Genomic DNA, 17,882 nt, shown 5'->3' with positions numbered 1-17,882 from the left:
TTACCAGAGTAGAGAACTCAAACAGACGCCGCAGTAAATGTTATCATGGCAAAAAGGGGGAAGCACTGATTGTCCCTTACTGCAAAGATCGGTCTATAGTTGTCTGTTTATGGCTGATGAGGTTGACGTGGCCGCACTATGGGTATTCTCTGTTAGACAACCTGGAATACACCTCTGTGGCAGACATCTTTGGCTAACACCTAAAATGCATAACACATTATCTTAAATGTCCAATACAGCTTTTATTTATCTCAATATCTAATCATTTCTGGGTAATAATTAAGTACTTTACTGACATTTTTAAATTGAAATGGTCAAAAAGAAAAAATCTAAACCAAAGGTATTCATGACATACAGTTTAGAGCAGGTTTAAAAGCTCCAGCAAATATAATATTACCAACCCTCTATAGAGTACCACAGTTTGAGTCATAATACCCATAAAACCTAGCGGTCAAACAGGGAAATGGTTCCAATTCTTTTTCTACCATTCATTTTTCCCATAGGGGATTTTTAGAAACACTTAAAATAAGTCCTGTGTCTCATGTAGGCTTGTTTCTAAAATCCACTATGGGGAAAATGAATGGTGGAAAAAAACACAATTTCCCTGTTTAACTGCTAGGTTTTATGGGTATTATGACTCCTCCACTGTGGGGCCTTATGGAAAGATGAGAATCTCACGAACACGTATATTTTTCTCTAGGACGCCCACAGGCCTCACAAGACTCGTACGAATATCCCCTGGAACCAGTTGAAAAAATGTATGGAATATATTTGTTTTATACTTCAAGGGGTCTTTAAAATTCTAAATCAAATAGATAAATGATCCTTGGTATGACATTCTTAAAACAATTCCATATAGTTTAGACTCTTATGGGTTAATCAAAAATCAATAATAACAATGAAAAGAGTCAAGCCAAAAATAACAAGTAGTAGAAGTAATAAAAGAGGTACTATATATAGCAAGTAAAAAATAACACTTGAATTAACAAAAAGCCGGCAAAGTTGTCTGGGAGCTAGCGACAGAGCTACCATCATCAGCGCCATTTTGATGTCATAGCTTCTTAGCAAAGAGCAATTTCTCAAGCAAGAATGTTGTTAGGACTGTCTTGGAGTGGGGAGGTGAAAAATGGAAAATTAGCCGTTATTGGCAGAGAGTTTTGGAACGCTCTTATTGGTCTATCAACTAATTTACCACTTAGTGATAACACAAGGCAGGCCAAAACTACACCCACCAAAACAGGCTGAAATGTTTACAATTTCACAGTACTATTGAAACCTCAGTGTGGAAATGTAAAATGTTTTTGACTGCACTGGGCCTTTAAAGGTAGACTCAGCAATATGATGTAGATACAGAAAGTAAACAGCATAGTGTGTCAAACGTATTTTTCCTGGGGGGTATCTCTTTTTGTTTGGAATGGGGCGGCAGTGTACGGCTGTACATGTAGATGTTTGAGGGAGAAAGACACTGAGGAGGACCAATCAGTAAAAGCATTTTATTTTTATATTTAACTAGGCAAGTCAGTTAAGAACAAATTCTTATTTACAATGACGGCCTACCCCGGCAAAACCCAGACGACGCTGGGCCAATTGTGCGTCGCCCTATGGGACTCCCAATCACAGCCGGATGTGATGCAGCCTGGATTTGAACCAGGGACTGCAGTGACACCTCTTGCACTGAGATGCAGTGCATTAGACCGCTGCGCCACTCGGGAGCATAACCCACTTCATTATCAACACATTGTGCCGACAACATCAAGCACCCTCTCTACACTCTAAAGCCAGGAGGACTTTGAGTTTGGTGTCAGCCAGGAATCATGGGTCATTTCCATTCCCAGAATTTTGACTAAAAAAGCAAAAAAAGATTATCCTCCCTTGACAGACCAGTCAAAACTAAGTTGTTGAGAGGCTCAATATGCTCCCTCTGTCCCAGAGTGCACTGCAGCCCACTGATCACCCAAAACCAATCTGAGGATTACTAGGGAGGGGAGAGGGTAAGATGCATTAGACTTGACTCAAATGGGTAATGAATGGAACTAATGAGAATAGCCAAGGCTCCCAATCCAGCCAGGCCTGACTCAATGAATTCTGGAGGTACAGTACAGTCATTTAATTTGCTATGAGGCTCAAAGTGGAGCATCCCACAAAACCACAATCATACTTTCTGAATCTAGTGATATGGTGTGAATGGTCGGATAGCCTTGCTTTACAAATCTTTCTCTATTCACATAGAAATTCTGTCACATAACCTGGGCGAGCGACGTTGGCCTGAGTACTGTAATACAATCTATAGCAACACCCATAGCAACACCCATAGCAACACCCATAGCAAAATCCATAGCAACACCCATAGCAAAATCAATAGCAAAACCCATAGCAAAATCCATAGCAACACCAATAGCAAAATCCATAGCAACACCCATAGCAACACCTAAAACACCCACATCAGTAGAGCACATGGTTCTATGATGTCGCCATATCATAGATTAGATCCTTTTATCTTCATTCAGACCCAAGGCTTGGATGATAGGACTCATTTTCTTAGTAGTGTAAAACAACTTGCCCTCTCCCGTTTGTCAGTTTAGGTTAGCAACAACTGGCCGTAATACACAATGTGGTGATAGGACACTGACAGGATGGAATGCTGTAGGATTGCAATGTTATGTCGGGAGACTTGGTCCATGCTGCACCATGTTGTAAGAGGGGGTTGATCATCAGCAGTACAATGTAGTACTGTGTACTGGGTAGAGAACCTAGTCATAATTAATGCCCCAGAATGCGTGGCTTTGGCTTGTCAATAAAACACGGACAGCATCGTTATAGGCAACCCTTAATCAATGAAGCCAAAAGTAGCTTAAATTGCATTTTTCACCCCTTCTGGCTGTGCTGTGTGTGAGTCGGAGGTGGGGTATGGTCGGTATGTACACACACCATTCATTCCCTGCCTGCCTTGTATCTTTCAACTGAGGAGTGGAGAAGCAGGAACTTATTTCTGACAAGCCCCCCCCCCCCCCCCCCCCCCCGCGCTTTCATGGCTTGCCTTCTGCTGAATGGCCACTTCCAGGACCAGTGGCACAAAGCAGAGTAAATAAATGATTGAGGAAAAAGAGAGAGAAAATCAGTCCACTGAGAAGTTTATGTCCTCCCTCTGCCCCTCGCACCCCTCTGTTCATCCCTCCATATGCAGAAGGGATGACTTTTATTGGCTGTGTAATTTGTGTCCATAGGAGTGCCGTATCTTTTTAAGGAGACAAATGACTCCTATTCTCCAGGTACTAATGATAACATCGAGCGTACCACAGAGGCTTTCTAGAGCGTTTCCACATGCAGGGTTCTCCATCGGTACTGAAGCATTGTGTCTTCTGGGTATCGTAAGCTCTCATAGCACCCAAAAGGGCTGAGGATATCCAGTCAAGGAGAAGGCATCTATTGGAGGTATACAGGAGTGGTTATAGCACTGCAGAGGATGAAAGAATGACAATGCAAAGCAATGGTATTGACAAAAACAAGTGCTTTCCCTGTCATCCTCAGGAAAAATACATTACTTTTCATTCTTTGGTCAGATTGAACTGAGAGGGGATATTTGAGTGCCACTCTCTCTCTCCTTTTATGCAGTAGTATAAAAGGAGAGGTAGTGAGTTGTATTCATCGCCGCATTGTATAAAAACAAAGGTAGTGCATTGCTGACATGCAGCTAAGACTGCCAAGTAACAATGGATGTGGGGGCAAGGGGGTTGCATACAAGGGGGTTGGATCAAAGGGGGTTGCATACAAGGGGGTTGGATCAAAGGGATTGGATACAAGGGGGTTGGATCAAAGGGGATTGGATACAAGGGGGTTGGATCAAAGGGGGTTGGATCAAAGGGGGTTGGATACAAGGGGGTTGGATCAAAGGGGGTTGGATACAAGGGGGTTGGATCAAAGGGGGTTGGATACAAGGGGGTTGGATACAAGGGGGTTGGATACAAGGGGGTTGGATAAAAGGGGGTTGGATACAAGGGGGTTGGATACAAGGGGGTTGGATACAAGGGGGTTGGATATAAGGGGGTTGGATCAAAGGGGGTTGGATACAAGGGGGTTGGATATAAGGGGGTTGGATAGGAAGGGGTTGGATATATGGGGGTTGGATACATGGGGGTTGGATACAAGGGGATTGGATACATGGGGGTTATATTGGAAGGGGTTGGATATAAGAAGGTTGTAGGATAGGAGTTGATTGGTTGTAATTTCCCATATTGGTGGGGTTGGCTGGGGATTGTCTAATTACGTCACCTGACACCCTTACCCAACCTCCAGGACGTTGAATCAATGGGTAGTTGGAGTTCAGAGTAAGGCACAAAGCAGGGCATTTACTGTTGTCCTATACTGTAAGTATCAGATGCAGAGTGAAAAGCATCTACATGCTGAGACTGAAATAACCAACTGGGCATCACTGTTTCTGAAATGGAAAAGAAACTCCGTTAAAAAATCAAACTTCCTGTCAAAGAGCATTTTTTGCAGATATATAGTAATACGGCTGGGAAACTGGTGGAAAACACATTCTAGGCCATGGATGGGCAACTGGTGGAAAACAGTCTAGGCCAGGGATGGGCAACTGGTGGAAAACACAGTCTATGACAGAGATGGGCAACTGGTGGAAAACACAGTCTAGGCCAGGGATGGGCAACTGGTGGAAAACACAGTCTATGACAGGGATGGGCAACTGGTGGAAAACACAGTCTAGGCCAGGGATGGGCAACTGGTGGAAAACACAGTCTATGACAGGGATGGGCAACTGGTGGAAAACACAGTCTAGTCCAGGGATGGGCAACTGGTGGAAAACAGTCTAGGCCAGGGATGGGCAACTGGTGGAAAACACAGTCGAGGCCAGGGATGGGCAACTGGCGGCCTAATTCCCCATTTTGAATTTCCTCTGAAATTTGCTGTAAATCAGCTCATGAGCAGAATTGCATGACATTTGTTATAAACTTGCAAAATCTTCTCTCCGCTCCATGGCAAAATGTGAAAAATTGCATGAAATTAACTCTTAACTGTGAGCAACTGCGGCCCCTCACGAGTTCAGAATTTTTGTGTCCCCCCACCCCATCAAAGTTCACCATTCCGGGTCTAGGCATACTGTATAAGAAACTATACAAATCTCAATTACATCATTCTATGAAAACAAAACACAACATCGGAGGCAGTGAACACAAAGAAGGGAAGGAGATCTTGAAATCCAAAGAAAAAAATAATTTAAACACTAAGAACAAACCCATACTGAGAAGGGAATTGCCATTCAGCATCTCCAGTACAACATTGGGCAATCAGCCACCCTTCACTTTCAATAGTATTACAGTTCTCATGACGGCGTAATTACAGAGCTACTGTATTTCACAAGAGGAATGGCTGCTTCTGTTTGAATTTTATTTTTTCATTCGTTCGATTGCGTGGTTTCCAGATGCAAGTGTCAGCTGTACCTCAACCATGTTAGAAAAAGATGAAGGAATTTGCAAGACAAACAAGAGACTGAAAGAGAGAATAACATGGCCACCCATAATGGTGAGGTACTGTAAAAGTGAGGTACTGTAAAAGACCCGCTTCTTTTCTTCCCTTCTTCTACGCTCTCAGATCAAAGTCTTGGGAACACTGAATACATCATCGGAAGGAGCGGGCTGAGGAGGAAAGGAGGGAGGGGTCAGGGCGGAAGGGATGGAGTGGTCAGGGAGGAAGGGAGTGAAGGGGTCAGGGAGGAAGGGACGGAGGGGTCAGGGAGGAAGGGACGGAGGGGTCATGGAGGAAGGGATGAAGGGGTCAGGGAGGAAGGGAGGGAGGGGCCAGTGTCTATAAATAAAGAGTAGATGAGCAATCTTTCCTGGTTCAATCACAACGTAGTTTTGAGCACCGAGGTCAACACCGCCCCAGTCCCACTGATCCCCAGGTCAACAACGCCCCAGTCCCACTGATCCCCAGGTCAACAACGCCCCAGTCCCACTGTTCCCCAGGTCAACAACGCCCCAGTCCCACTGTTCCCCAGGTCAACATTGCCCCAGTCCCACCGTTCCACAGGTCAACAACGCCCCAGTCCCACTGTTCCCCAGGTCAACATTGCCCCAGTCCCACTGTTCCCCAGGTCAACAACGCCCCAGTCCCACTGTTCCCCAGGTCAACAACGCCCCAGTCCCACCGTTCCACAGGTCAACAACGCCCCAGTCCCACTGTTCCCCAGGTCAACAACGCCCCAGTCCCACTGTTCCCCAGGTCAACATTGCCCCAGTCCCACCGTTCCACAGGACAACAACGCCCCAGTCCCACTGCTCCCCAGGTCAACAACACCCCAGTCCCACTGATCCCCAGGTCAACAACGCCCCAGTCCCACTGTTCCCCAGGTCAACAACGCCCCAGTCCCACTGATCCCCAGGTCAACAACGCCCCAGTCCCACTGATCCCCAGGTCAACAATGCCCCAGTCCCACTGTTCCCCAGGTCAACAACGCCCCAGTCCCACTGTTCCCCAGGTCAACAACGCCCCAGTCCCACCGTTCCCCAGGTCAACAACGCCCCAGTCCCACTGATCCCCAGGTCAACAACGCCCCAGTCCCACTGATCCCCAGGTCAACAACGCCCCAATCCCACTGTTCCCCAGGTCAACAATGCCCCAGTCCCACTGATCCCCAGGTCAACACCGCCCCCGTCCCACTGTTCCCCAGGTCAACAACGCCCCAGTCCCACTGTTCCCCAGGTCAACATTGCCCCAGTCCCACTGTTCCCCAGGTCAACAACGCCCCAGTCCCACTGTTCCCCAGGTCAACATTGCCCCAGTCCCACTGTTCCCCAGGTCAACAATGCTCCAGTCCCACTGATCCCCAGGTCAACAACGCCCCAGTCCCACTGATCCCCAGGTCAACAACGCCCCAGTCCCACTGATCACCAGGTCAACAACGCCCCAATCCCACTGTTCCCCAGGTCAGCAACATCCCAGTCCCACTGATCCCTAGGTCCACATTGCCCCAGTCCCACCGTATCCCAGGTCAGTGACCAACGCACTGTGTCTCTACGAATGACAGCTCACACCTCAGAGTGGTGACAGTAGGTGCTTATTCCGAGACATGCTTAAAGGTACTCTGACTAACAGAGAATGATTCAGCCAATAACATGTCATCCAGGATGTCAATAATGCCCCAATGTTTTTCTTGCAGGACTTCTGCAGGATAAAAGAGCGACTGGAGGGTTCAACCGGGGAGAATGGCTTTGTTGCTATTGCATGGCTCGTGAAGTAAAGACATGCCACCTAGAGCCATGCAGGTAAAGCCTCACTGCTCAATCATTTCAAAGGAATGAAAGGAATGAGTGCGTGAAATACTTCATGTATTGAAAGCATGTATACTTTCATAGGGAGGAACATGATGACCACAATCAATCAATCAATCAAATGTAATTATAAATCCCTTTTTACATCAGCCAATGTCACAAAGTGCTATACAGAAACCCAGCCTAAAACCCCAAACAGCAAGCAATGCAGATGTAGAAGCAAGGTGGCTAGGAAAAACTCCCTAGAAAGGCAGGAACCTAGGAAGAAACCTAGAGAGGAACCAGGCTATGAGGGGTGGCCAGTCCTCTTCTGGCTGTGCCGGGTGGAGATTATAACAGAACATGGCCAAGATGTTCAAATGCTCATAGATGACCAGCAGGGTCAAATAATAATAATCACAGTGGTTGTAGAAGGTGCAACAGGTCAGCGCCTCAGGAGTAAATGTTAGTTGGCATTTCATAGCCGATCATTCAGAGTTAGAGACAGCAGGTGCAGTAGAGGGAGAGAGAGTCGAAAACAGCAGGTCCGGGACAAGGTAGAATGTCCGGTGAACAGGTCAGAGTTCCATAGCGGCAGGCAGAACAGTTGAAACTGGAGCAGCAGCATGACCAGGTGGACTGGGAACAGCAAGGAGTCATCAGGCCAGGTAGTCCTGAGGCATGGTCCTAGGACTCAGGTCCTCAGAGAGAAGAGAAAGAGAAAGAGAATTAGAGAGATAGAGAGAGAGAATTAGAGGGAGCATACTTAAATTCACACAGGACACCGGATAAGACAGGAGAAATACTCCAGATATAACAGACTGACCCTAGCCCCCCGACACATAAACAATTGCAGCATAATTACTGGAGGCTGAGACAGGAGGGGTCGGGAGACACTGTGGCCCTGTTCGACTATACCTCCGGACAGGGCGAACCAGGCAGGATATAACCCCACACACTTTGCCAAAGCACAGCCCCCACACCACTAGAGGGATATCTTCAACCACCAACTTACTACCCTGAGACAAGGCCGAGTACAGCCCACGCCAACCCGGACAGGAAGATCGCATCAGAGACTCAACCCACTCAAATGACGCACCGCTCCTAGGGACGGCATGGAAGAGCACCAGTAAGCCAGTGACTCAGCCCCTGTAATAGGGTTAGAGGCAGAGAATCCCAGTGGAGAGAGGGGAAACGGCCAGGCAGAGACAGCAAGGGCGGTTCGTTGCTCCAGTGCCTTTCCGTTCATCTTCACGCCCCTGGGCCAGACTACACTCAATCATAGGACCTACTGAGTCTTCAATAAAGACTTTAAGGTCGAGACCGAGTCTGTGTCTCTCACATGGATAGGCAGACCATTCCTTAAAAATGGAGCTCTATAGGAGAAAGCCCTGCCTCCAGCTGTTTGCTAAGAAATTCTAGGGACAATAAGGAGGCCTGCGTCTTGTGACCGTAGCGTATATGTCGGTATCTACGGCAGGACCAAATCGGAAAGATAGGTAGGAGCAAGCTCATGTAATGCTTTATATGTTAAAAGGAAAACCTTGAAATCAGCCCTAGCCTTAACAGGAAGCCAGTGTAGAGAGGCTAACACTGGAGTAATATGATCAAATATTTGGGTTCTAGTCAAGATTCTAGCAGCCGTGTTTAGCACTAACTGGAGTTTATTTAGTGCTTTATCCGGGTAGCCGGAAAGTAGAGCATTGCAGTAATCTAATCGAGAAGTGACAAAAGCATGGATACATTTTTCTGCATCATTTTTGGAAAGAAAGTTTCTGATTTTTGCAATGTTACGTAGATGGAAAAAAGCTGTCCTTGAAACAGTCTTGATATGTTCGTCAAAAGAGAGATCAGGGTCCAGAGTAACACTGAGGTCCTTTACAGTTTTATTTGAGACGACTGTACAACCATCAAGATTAATTGTCAGATCCAACAGAAGATCTCTTTGTTTCTTGGGACCTAGAACTAGCATCTCTGTTTTGTCCGAGTTTAAAAGTAAGATGTTTGCCACCATCCACTTCCTTATGTCTGAAAAACAGGCTTCCAGGGAGGGCAATTTTGGGGCTTCACCATGTTTCATCGATATGTACAGCTGTGTATCATCCGCATAGCAGTGAAAGTTAACATTATGTTTCCGAATGACATCACCAAGAGGTAAAATATATAGTGAAAACAATAGAGGTCCTATAACGGAACTCTGAGGAACACCGAAATTTACCGTTGATTTGTCAGAGGACAAACCATTCACAGAGACAAACTGATATCTTTCCGACAGATAAGATCTAAACCAGGCCAAAACTTGTCCATGTAGACCAATTTGGGTTTCCAATCTCTCCAAAAGAATGTGGGGATTGATGGTATCAAAAGCAGCACTAAGGTCTAGGAGCACGAGGACAGATGCAGAGCCTTGGTCTGATGCCAATATTAAAAGATAATTTACCACCTTCACGAGTGCAGTCTCAGTGTTATGATGGAGTCTAAAACCAGACTGAAGCATTTCGTATACATTGTTAGTCTTCAGGAAGGAAGTGAGTTGCTGTGCAACAGATTTTCAAAATGTATTGAGAGGAATGGGCGATTTGATATAGGCCAATAGTTTTTATATTGTCTGGGTCAAGGTTTGGCTTTTTCAAGAGAGGCTTTATTATTGCCACTTTTAGTGAGTTTGGTACACATCCGGTGGATAGGGTGTAGGGGTTTTCATCATGTCTTGACTGCAGGCCCTGAGTGGAGTCACATCTCCAGTACATGTGTTGCCTGGCTGGAACAGGGTGTAACTTTGGCAAAACTTGGTAATGATCTAATTATCTACCAACTCTGGGGAGAAAGTGCCAAGATAAGCTGATCCCTGGTGCAAAAAGACAACCAGACGTCAACAGTTCTTTAAAAGGCTGCTCTCTTCTGGCTGAGCAGCTCAACAAATAGAGGAGTAGGAGATCGACAGGAGAGAAGGGTAGATGGCCTCCAGCCAGCCGGAATGGACGCGTCCTCTGGGTGTAATTACCACACAGATTATGCTTAACGAATGTGACCCTTTCACTAACTGGCACCCACTGGGGAGGGGGGTGCATGGTATGTGTGTGTGTGTGTGTGTGTGTGTGTGTGTGTGTGTGTGTGTGTGTGTGTGTGTGTGTGTGTGTGTGTGTGTGTGTGTGTGTGTGTGTGTGTGCGTGTGTGCGTGTGTGCGTATAAAGAGGGGAGGGATGTAAAAGGTGGTCTTAGGCCTGAGGAGGTCCAAGAATCTGCAAATTTAAGGTTATTTTTGACGGCAATTTCTGTGCCCCTTGAGTCAAGCATCCAACCAAGTTGATAAAATGGTCGCACTGGTGGAGTAAATGTCAATCGATAGCGAGAGAGAGAGAGAAATAAAAAGGGAAGAAGAAGATAGAAGGCCTTCAAGCAGAAAGTCTAGGAGAGGAGAAGGACATCACAGAAAATGAGGAGGAAAAAACATCCTGTGGTCATAAAACACAAAAGAGCTGAGCCAATTTCACTGGTCGTACAGAAACATAATGGATTTTACTTCCTCCGTTTGCCACTTTAGTTCAAACATGCTTCAGTGGCATAACACTCTCTCCCGGCCTTACCACAGGAGTGACAGCCCATTACTTGCATCAGCAGCTAATATTATGAACGTTCTAATAGCAGCGAAACATCTCGGCACGTCTAATGCTTAATATTGAATAATCACTCCCGTTCGTTCTCCCCTCTAAGAGCAAATCAAATTTTTTAAAAAAAATATGATTTTGCAGCGTTTTATAGACCGAATGAAAATCAATACTGTTAAGAGAACAAATTAGGGCTGGAAAAGGAACATCTCTGGCTACATGACTTCAATTACAATGGAGTGCGTGTCTGCAAAAATTGTCTGGTGGATTTGCAACTCCCCGTTTCCGGCAAAACAATTTGTCATATTCAGGAACATGTATGAGAAGCAAACTATTTCACTCTAAAATAATTACTTATTTCCAAATCATTTTTTGACATTTGAGCTGATGGGCAGTTTTTTTCTGTGTGTACAGGGCCGCTTGGCAGCACAACCAAGGGGTCAATGAATCATCAAATATTATTTGCCTATTTACAGTGGGTTAAGCTGATTAGCGCTAGTTCGATTGGCGACTGCTTCAACCGGGCTTAGCGTGACATAACTGGAGGATTTAGGAGAGTTTTAAGGGGGATAACATAGGATAAGATCCTTTCACTGTAATTCAAATGACAAATAAAGACCCTGTAATCAATTACCTTGATTACAATTTGATATGAACATCATCCACAGTCCAGCTAGGGCGTTGAAGACTGATTTTCTGGTGCATTAGGCCACTACTGGGCATTTGTATGGGCCAGTTTGGTCTCTCTTTGTGTGCAGTTCCGCAGTCACTGCTGGGGCAGTCACCTCACCCCTCCTGGCTCCGTAAAATGGGACAGAGGGAATTACACAAGGATTAGGTTATAGTCAGGTTTAATTCCACCTCCTAGAATGAAAACCACACTGAATCCAAAAGAGAAGATTGCTCACAAGCTCCCATCACAAGCAACGCACGTGTGTGCATGTGTTAAAGCTCCACGATCTGGTAAAAACTTTTTTTTACCAAATATTGGGATTTTACCTGCAATTACTGATCAAAACACTTGGTTAAACTGTAAGATTATAGAGAATGAATGATAAGTGCATTTTTATGGTTGGAATACAGTGGGCACTTGGAATGCAGTTTTGTTTGGCATGACAACTAATGTAAAATTAGAGGAGATGGCTGTAACAGAGTAGGATCCAAAGTGTTGGTCAATGTTTCCCGTGGGACGCTAATTAGATTTAAATAGATAGGTAATGTAATGATGTGGAAGCAAAGTTCAGGGAGTGAATACATTCAATAAATAAACGAACACAACCAGAAACACGAACAGCGCACCAACATGATACAGAAACAATGACGACTGGGTGTAACAGCTGTCAAATGGAGTAGACCAAGGCGCAGCGTGGTTAGTGCTCATCATGTATTTATTTGATCTGAACACTGAAACAAAGAAACAGAAACCGACAGCCAAACTGTTCTGTCAGGTAAGTAATAAAAAACAGAAATTAACCACCCACAAAACACAATGAGAAATCCCCTACATAAATATGGTCTCTAATCAGAGGCAATGAGATTCAGCTGCCTCCAATTAGAGACCAACCCCAAACAATTCCAACAGAAAAACTAGATATTTAAACAGAGAAATAGAATAACATAGATCAACCCAAAAACCCCAAAACACACAAAACAAACACCCCCTGACCAAACTATCATAACAAAATGACCCCTTACTGGTCAGGGAGTGATACTGGGGAAGAAACCAAAGGGAGTGACATATAAAGGGTAGGTAATCAAGGAGGTGATGGAGTCCAGGTGAGTGTCATTATGCTCAGATGTGCGTAACGATGGTGACAGGTGTGTGCCATAACTAGCCGCCTGGTGACCCAGAGCCCGGAGAGGGAGCACACATGACAGTACCCCTCCCTGACGCGCGGCTTCAGCCGCAGGACGCCGACCAAGATGACGATCCCGAGGATCAGGAGTGGACCAGTCACCTCTGCTAAGGTGCGGGAACCTGTCGATCCGGCTGAGGCGCGGGAGCATGACGGCCTAGAGCGCCGGAGAGAGAGCATACGTGACAGTACCCCCTCCCTGGCGCGTTCGGCTCCAGCCGCAGGACGCCAACCACAGGGACGATCCCGGGGATTTGGAGCGGACCGGTCACCTCCGCTGAGACGGAGAAACCTGATGAACCGGCTGAAGAGTGAGAACCTGATGAGCCGGCTGAGACCTCCCTGGTTGCTTCAGTCGAGGCACGGGAACCTGTTCACCCAGCTGAGGCATGGGAGTCTATCGAACCCGCTGAGGCCTCCCAGGTAGCTCCAGCTCCAACACCCGGACCCGACATCACCTCCAACACAAAAACAAAACAAAAAAACACTCCCTGATGCTTCCCATTGTTGAGTCGTCATTCTGTAACGATGTACGCTGAGAGTCAGGAAGCAAGTTCATGGAGTGAATACATTTAATAAATAAACGAACACAACAAGAAACACGAACAGCGCACCAACATGATACAGAAACATTGACGACTGGGGAAGAAACCAAAGAGAGTGACATATAAAGGGCAGGTAATCAAGGGGGTGATGGAGTCCAGGTGAGTGAATGTCATTATACGTAGATGCGCGTAACGCTGGTGACAGGTGTGCGCCATAACAAGCAGCCTGGTGACCTAGAGGCCGGATAGGGAGCACACGTGACAGGTAACCCAGGGCTGCCAACATTTGAAGAAAGGTTGGAGTGAGATTTGAATTTCATTGCTCCCTGGCACAACCCCTAGACGGGGATATCATAAGGTGAATGCACCAATTTGTAAGTCGCTCTGGACAAGAGCATCTGCTAAATGACTTAAATGTAAATGTTACTGTTTTCAAGCTCATTTCCTGCAATTCTACGTATTTTGACATGGCTTAGGCCTATGAAAAACCACAGATGAGGTGTATTCAGGATGATTAGAACATTAAATAAACACTCAGAAATTCGACTACTTTGTTACTTTGAGATTTTGGGAGGGGGGGGGGGTGAAATTTAAAGCATGCTAATTGGAAAAATATATATTTTACGTGGTTTGGCACTTTATTCAGACAGTACTGAAATGAGATAGGGAGAGGCTAATGCTAGCAACCGTGGGAAGTTTGTAAGCAGGAATTGATCTCTATTATCTAGAAACAGTGGGAAGGTCGGAAGCAGGGATTGATCTCTGTTCTCTAGAAACAGGGGGAAGGTCGGAAGCAGGTATTGATCTCTGTTCTCTAGAAACAGGAGGAAGGTCGTAAGCAGGGATTGATCTCTGTTCTCTAGAAACAGGGGGAAGTTCAGAAGCAGGGATTGATCTCTATTATCTACAAACAGGGGGAAGGTTGGAAGCAGGGATTGATCTCTGTTCTCTAGAAACAGGAGGAAGGTCGGAAGCAGGGATTGATCTCTGTTCTCTAGAAACAGGGGGAAGGTCGGAAGCAGGGTTTGATCTCTGTTCTCTAGAAACAGGGGGAAGTTCAGAAGCAGGGATTGATCTCTGTTCTCTAGAAACAGGGGGAAGGTCGGAAGCAGGGATTGATCTCTGTTCTCTAGAAACAGGGGGAAGGTCGGAAGCAGGGATTGATCTCTGTTCTCTAGAAACAGGGGGAAGGTCGGAAGCAGGGATTGATCTCTGTTCTCTAGAAACAGGGGGAAGTTCAGAAGCAGGGATTGATCTCTGTTCTCTAGAAACAGGGGGAAGGTCGGAAGCAGGGATTGATCTCTGTTCTCTAGAAACAGGAGGAAGGTCGGAAGCAGGGATTGATCTCTGTTCTCTAGAAACAGGGGGAAGGTCGGAAGCAGGGATTGATCTCTGTTCTCTAGAAACAGGGGGAAGGTCGGAAGCAGGGATTGATCTCTGTTCTCTAGAAACAGGGGGAAGGTCAGAAGCAGGGATTGATCTCTGTTCTCTAGAAACAGGGGGAAGTTCAGAAGCAGGGATTGATCTCTGTTCTCTAGAAACAGGGGGAAGGTCGGAAGCAGGGATTGATCTCTGTTCTCTAGAAACAGGGGGAAGGTCAGAAGCAGGGATTGATCTCTGTTCTCAGGTAGAGTGTCACCACTACACCAAGGCTCTGCACAGGAAATGTTCATTTTAATGGTTGATGGCAGTGACTAACCAAGTCATAGATTTCAGTCTCCTTGTCCATAGACTGGGTGAACTATCACTTTAAAATAGGGCTGGAAGAAAATCCTGCTTGCTCTCCAGGAGGGTTAACCACCCCTGAGCTATGTTTCCCAGGTGATGGGTGTTTGAAAATGTTCTTGTTATAACAATTCATTTCTCAAAATCACCCAACCTTCAACAAAAATCTAATGAATATCAATATTCAGGTGGTTTATGCCTACAAGTTGAAGATCCTGGCCGTCATCTTACTTTACATAGATAAAATATGATGTATTTATGAGTTGTGAGTCCCCCTACCATTTCTGTCTAGTATGTATCACAATAGTAAAATGTCAACAAAAAAATATATATATTTTATTCCTGGAGCATTTAATATCCAATGCTTATTTGTTTGACTTATTAAAAACGGTCCATGAATGGCTGCAGAAGCGCATAGTCTGAGAATTCATTTTCAAAGACACATGTAGGCATATATCAGATATGTGATTACTAAGTGTAATAATAAATAAGTGTGCGGAATAGCAGTAGTGTTCTTGCTGACAAGCACAGTAATTACCCGATATTTTAGCCCATTGTTAAGAATCAGAATCGTTCCACTGATCAGACTAAATAAATGAAATAAATAATAAAATCTCCTGAAGACAAGATTACATAAATCTTCCCCTACACCCTAACCAAAGTACTGTTATATTTATTGTCCCCCCTCTAGAATCAAATTTACACTTTTGGGTTCACAATCTGTTGGACAAAATTATTTTCATAGTTCCAAATCAGGTCACCCTACCAAACGTCCATGCTAAAACATACTGTTAGACTGTCTGCTGCCTTTTCGTTGTCACAACATAAATGCCCATCACCAAATGAGGGGACGAATGCAAGTGTGGATTAATTGGACTTTAGTACATGCTGTCAAAAGACTGCCTTCTGCAATAGAGAGGGGAGTAACAGCAACCTCATTTTGTTGATAACGTTGTACATAAAACTGAACTAATGTGCTACTCTTTGTTACAGTTTCATAAACTCAGCGGAGAACGTTCTCTCTCCATTCAGCTCCACTCTAATCTTGAGGTGCGTTTCTTTAAAACATGCATCCAATCCCCTTAATCCCTAACAAAACTAGACCAGTACTATTATTCAATGTGCTGAATGTTCACAGTGCTGTGGCAAGACAGGACAATGATAGAGGTTCCCCTCGTGGTGATAAATTGAAGTATTTTCAATGCGTGAGATATTAGGACATTCAGAAAGTATTCAGACCCTGTCATAAATGTTGCCGTGTTGAATAGACCAAAACGCAGCCGGGATATGTATACTCAGCTTTAATTATTTTTTGAATAAAGTGAACACGGGAAAACAATAAACACGAACGACTCCAGACAGGCTAACAGGCTACTTACAAAATCATAGCAGTGTTGACACAACCACCCACAAACCCAAGTGACAAACATACTCCTAAATATATGACTCCCAATCAGGAACAACGATAACCAGCTGTCCCTGATCGGGAGCCACACAGACCAACATAGAAACACAACACCCAGAACAAACATACACAGACATCTTCTGCCACGTCCTGACCAAAATACTACACAACTACACCCTCTGCTGGTCAGGACGTGACAGTACCCCCCCCCCCCCACTAAAGGTGCATACCCCGAATGCACCTAAAAAATAAACCACAAAAATCCCCAAAAAACCACAACAAAACAAAAACAAATACCCCCTAAACAATAAGGGAGGGAAGGGAGGGTGGCTGCCATCAACGATGGCACTGTGCTACACCCCCCCCCTCCCCAACCCACCTATCCTGGAGGTGGCTCTGGTTCCGGCCTCCTGCCCTCCAGGTTGTATGCAGACTCATTGGGGTCCGGGTCGTAGACAGACTCACTCCGTTGTGGATCGTGGGCAGATTCCTTCAGTTCCATACTGTAGGCAGACTCAGTTAATTCATAGTTAATTATCCACTTATTCAGTTCCTGATCATAGACAGACTCACTTGGTACCGGATCGCTGACAGACTCCTTTGGTTCTGGGTCGCAGGCAGACTCCCTCGGTTCCGGGTCGCAGGCAGACTCACCCGGTTCCGGGTCATAGGCAGACTCCTTCGGTTCCGGGTCGCTGACAGACTCCTTCGGTTCCGGGTCGCAGGCAGACTCCCTCGGTTTCGGGTCGCAGGCAGACTCCCTCGGTTCCTGGTCATAGGCAGACTCCTTCGGTTCCGGGTCGCAGGCAGACTCCCTCGGTTCTGGGTCGCAGGCAGACTCCCTCGGTTCCGGGTCACAGGCAGACTCCCTCTGTACCGGACTAGACACTGGTGCCGGATACTCTGGACTGCACACTGGTGCCGGATACTCTGGACTGCACACTGTTGCCGGATACTCTGGACTGCACATTGTTGCCGGATACTCTGGACTGCACACTGTTGCCGGATACTCTGGACTGCACACTGGTGCCGGATACTCTGGACTGCACACTGGTGCCGAGCTCTCGAGGCTGGGCTGACGCACTGGACGCCTGATGCGTGACGCTGGTAGAGGAGGTACCAGGCTGGATACACACACCCCAGGACTAGTGCGAGGAGCGGGAACAGGCTGAATAGGACTAGGCTGACTAATGGGAAGCTTGGTCCGGGTTGCTGGTACTGGTCGTGCCAGACTGGAGGTCCTCACTTCCGGGTTAGCACGAGAGGCGGGAACTGGAAAGACTGGGCCATGGAGGCGCACAGGTGGCCTTGACCGCACCGCCTGCACAACCCGTCCTGGCTGGATGGAACAAGCAGCCCTGCACGAGCGGGGTGCTGGTACAGGGCGAACTGGGCTGTGCAGGGGCCTGATGGTTGCCGTGCGTAGAGCGGGAGTAGGGTAGGCTGGTCCTAGGAGGCGTACCGGCGACCAGACGCGCTGC

The sequence above is a fragment of the Salmo salar genome, chromosome 16 (genome assembly GCF_965601325.2).
Source record: "Salmo salar chromosome 16, fSalSal1, whole genome shotgun sequence".
NCBI lineage: Eukaryota > Metazoa > Chordata > Actinopteri > Salmoniformes > Salmonidae > Salmo > Salmo salar.
The sequence above is the reverse complement of the archived record's forward strand: the minus strand, read 5'-3'. Positions refer to the sequence as shown.